Genomic DNA, 4,398 nt, shown 5'->3' with positions numbered 1-4,398 from the left:
CCGAGCCCTGTTCACACAATGTTGGAGCCAAATGAAGAATATTGTCTCAGACATCATCTCATGCAAGAATGAACTGTGGTTGTTCCATTAGATATTTTGGTACACTTTTTTTTTTTAAATGATACTAACGTAGATTTATTTTTCAGATAGTTGGGAAATTCATTCCAAAGTTTACCTACCACCAGGAAGGAGGAATTTTTTTGTTTAATATCCTGTCACACATATCGGTGATTGAAGACATTTTGTTAAAATATTTATGAATACATTTGAGTATTATCGGTTAGAAGGGGTGGGAGATGTGAATGAATGGAGGGTTGGGGGAAACTGGGCAAATGAGAGTGAAATGAGGGTGAAATTTGAAAAAAAAAAATCGAAATACAATTACAGGAAATTACAAAAAAGGACTTCGTAAAAGAGAAGTCGTTAAAGCAAAACAACTGGTAATGAATGCAAAAAGTCAAAAACAGGGACAGGTGGCACCAGAACACGAGGTGCCATATCATGTAAATCAATGCCTGAAGAATTTAAAATATCTGACATATATGTGTGAATGGTTTGTAGATTTGAATTATTTTCTGCATTTTTTTGGAAAATCAATATCAGACCTAATATTTAATTCTTCAAAAGCATCCACTGCTGTACATCTCACAATGTATTTAGTGGTAGAATACCCGCAAGCTTATAGGCTTCTGAGGTCTTAGTATGTACAGGTACCCCTAAAACTAGTTTCACAGCTTTACTGTCAATTATTCGCAGCTTCTTTAGAAACGTCGGCGGAGCAGAAAAGAAGATTTCTTGACCGTAGGTCAATCTTGATCTTACGAGAGATGTCGCTAAATGTAAAAGAATTTTGGAGTCTTGTCCCCAAGGAGAGTGACTTACAATTTTTAATAAATTTATAATTTTAACTGCTTTAGTAACTATTCAATCAATGTGTTTCTTCCAGTTTAGTTTTGAAGTAAGTAGGATCCCAAGAAATTTTATTTCCGACTTGAAAAATATTTCACGTCCTCCCCCCAAAAATCGTGGTAGTTTGCTGGGATTATAACCGTTATTAAAGAGGATAAATGTGTTTTTTCTACAGAAAACTCACAACCATTAGAGTGCATATAGCTACTCAGTCTATCGAGTTCACCCTGAAAATGTTTCTGTACGTAATTGATGTAATGTAGGCTTGTCCTTTTCCTCAAGGATGTCTGAATCCATATAGCAATATCATCCGCATATTGAGTCAGCTTGGTAGATGATGAAAAACGTGTGTAAATCATCAAGCATAATGTTGAACAACAATGGAGAAATAATGGAACCCTGCGGGATTCCCATGTTTATAGGCCTAGAGGTTGATAAAGTTACTCCCACTTTTGCCACTATATATCTCCCACTTAAAAAAGATTTAACATAGTCATAAACATGACCCGACAGACCAGTTTGTTTCAGCTTAAATAACAGTCTGTTATGCCATACTCGGTCATAAGCTTTAGTAAGATCGAAGAAGCACACAAGGATACTTTTTCGCTTATAAAACTGTTTTTTAATTTGTGTAGTGAGATTTTCTCCATGACTTTCCCAACGTGGGAGGTAACCGAAATAGGTCTATAGCTCGAAGCTTCTGTTCGAGGTTTACTCTGTTTTAATACAGGAGTTACAATGGAAGTATTGCATACCTCAGGGATTTGTCCACTTTCCCAGCACTTTTGAAATAATGTATGTAATATAATTGTCCAGTTTTCTGGCAAATGGTTTAACATGGTGTAAGATGCTACATCCTTACTGACACATTTTTATTACTCAACAAATGAATAGTGTTCTTTATCTCCTGTAAAGTTATTCCCGAGTTGATTGTATTATCATTTTGTGGGGTAGGATCTCTATATTTGTCACTGGTTTCTTCTTCCTCTCTTAATGTCTTTTGTTTATTTGACAGACTATCCACACTACCTGTTTTAGAATACATACAAACAAATTTTTCAGCCTTCTCTTGAGGGGACAGAAACTCTATCTTTCGTTTTGGTAGGGTAGTCTTGCAGAACAATGCCTGATTTCATTTCTTTCACTTTGGCCCACACTTTTTTCATATCCTTATGGTCAGATACTTCACCCAAACAGAACTGTGACCAGTATTGTCTTTTTTCTTGGGCTATGATTCTATTCGCCTTGATTTTTGTGAAACACATTTCTTTATGAGCGGCTTCTTTTACATCTTTGTCAGGTACTTTTCTGAGTCTTAACCATGTTAGGTATGCTAGTTTCTTTGTATTTACAGCCTCCGCACATGCATTATTCTACCAAACATTTCCAGAAAAAAAGTGTCACTCCTCTTTGAACCTTTTTTGGGAATTGCTATTTCAGCAGCTCCAATAATTGACTTTTGAAAGTTGTTATAAAAAACATTTAAATCTTAACAAAAAAATTCACTTTCAGAAATGTTCGTAAGATAGTTTTGAAATATTTCCCAGTTTGCGTATTTGTAATTGAATTTTGGGATTTCATCTTCTCCGCTGTATTTAGACATGGTACAATCCTTAAAAGACAGTGTGATTGGCACGTGATCACTGCCAAGTGGATCATCCCCAGTATCCCACTGTACTGTTAAAGCTAGAGATGGTGATATGAAGGTTAGGTCAAGTGCCGATGCTCTGTGATGAGCCACATCTGGGATACGTGTAATCCTCCCATTGTTAAGTAAATGCAATGATGAATCAACAATATTTTCAACAAAGTCAGGATGAGATACTATTTGACAATCACTATCCCAGAAGGGCGCATGAGAATTAAAATCTCCGACGATCCATCTTTCTTTTGAGCAATTTAATGCTCGCAACCAATTTGTATTTTGTTTACTTGGACCTTTGTGATAGTACACTGACGCAAAATGTATGATTTGATTATTAGAGACATGCAGTTTTACAAACGTAGCTGACATATTTTCAGTACAGTTTGAAATAGGAGATGGATGGCCACTTTCGTAATTCAAACCACACTGCACGTAAATAGCTGTACTAATCTTGTCAGAATCCTCGCTTATATAAACCGGAGGATAATGATAACCTTTCAGATTCGGAAATTTGTTTTCAGTAACATTTAAGGATTGAAGGAGAATATGATGAGAGTTTTCAAAAAGGTAAGCACGCAGATTATCAATATTTGTACTCAAAGAGCGGGAGTTCCATTGCAAGACTGATAGATTCCCACATGTTATTTGCAACTTCTTAGTCATTTATCAGCTAGAATGAATCGTAGAACAAATATCATTAGGTAATGAGATATCCGAATTTAAAACTAAGATAATGATAGATGAAGGGCCTTATATTATCAAAACACAAGGTAATCACGTGTACTTCGTGTAGACAATGTGATGACTGATTTGATGCAATGTCAGGTAAACAAGATGTAGTTTTATCTCCTCAGATGACGACATAAGAAGGTCTTCATGTAGACCAGGCGTTGTCTCCGCTGATGACGACCTCTGGTAGTCATCATATAGTCCAGGTGTTGTCTCCCCAGATGGCAACGTCTGGTGGTCATCATGTAGACTAGGTGATGACTGCTTAGATGGTGATGTTATATATTCATATGGACTAAGTGATGACTGTTCTGATGATGACGACAGGTGGTAGTCATGTGGATCAGGCGTTGTCTCCCCAGTTGGTGCCGTCAGGTGGTCATCATGTAGATTATGCAATGTCTGCTGTGGTGATGCTGTTGAAAGGCTTTCATGTACGTCCGATGTTGTCTTTACTGATGACGACGTCAGGTGGTCGTCATGTAGAACAGGTGAAGCATTTTCAGATGATGATGTCATATGGTCATTGTGGAGAACAGGTGATGACTCCTCTGATGACAATTTCAGATGGTAGTCATGTAGATCAAGTGATGTCTCCTCTGATGACAATGTCAGATGGCCGTTTTGTAAACCAGCTGGTATCTCCTTAGGTGACAATGTCGGGTGGTCGTCATGTAGAACAGGTAATGTCTCCTCAGATGATGATGGCAGGTAGTTGTTGTGAAGACCAGGTTTTGTTGCAGATGACAAGTGGACGTCATGTAGACCGGACGTTTTACGTTCTGATGATATTACCGTGTAATCATCATACACATTTTTCAACATTGATTTTTCATCAAGGACCTCGGTTTGTGTTGACACTCTATCATAATGTACATCAGTCTGTGTAGACTTGGAACACAGTTTATGATAAGCTTTAACAACTTCTGATTTCTTTCTTTTGCACACATTTTGATTCGTCTTCAGCCTTGTCTGTTGAAGTGCTTCTTGAAATTAAAGTTTTAGATTTCAGTTTATTCACTCTTGCGACGATTTTGGCCAGACATCCCTGGAAAGCAGCTGAATGGTCTCCCTTGCAATTCCAACAAAACTTTTCAGCAGTACATTTGTCTCGA

This window comes from Babylonia areolata, chromosome 30 (genome assembly GCF_041734735.1).
Source record: "Babylonia areolata isolate BAREFJ2019XMU chromosome 30, ASM4173473v1, whole genome shotgun sequence".
Lineage (NCBI taxonomy): Eukaryota > Metazoa > Mollusca > Gastropoda > Neogastropoda > Buccinidae > Babylonia > Babylonia areolata.
Note: the sequence above shows the minus strand (reverse complement) of the source record.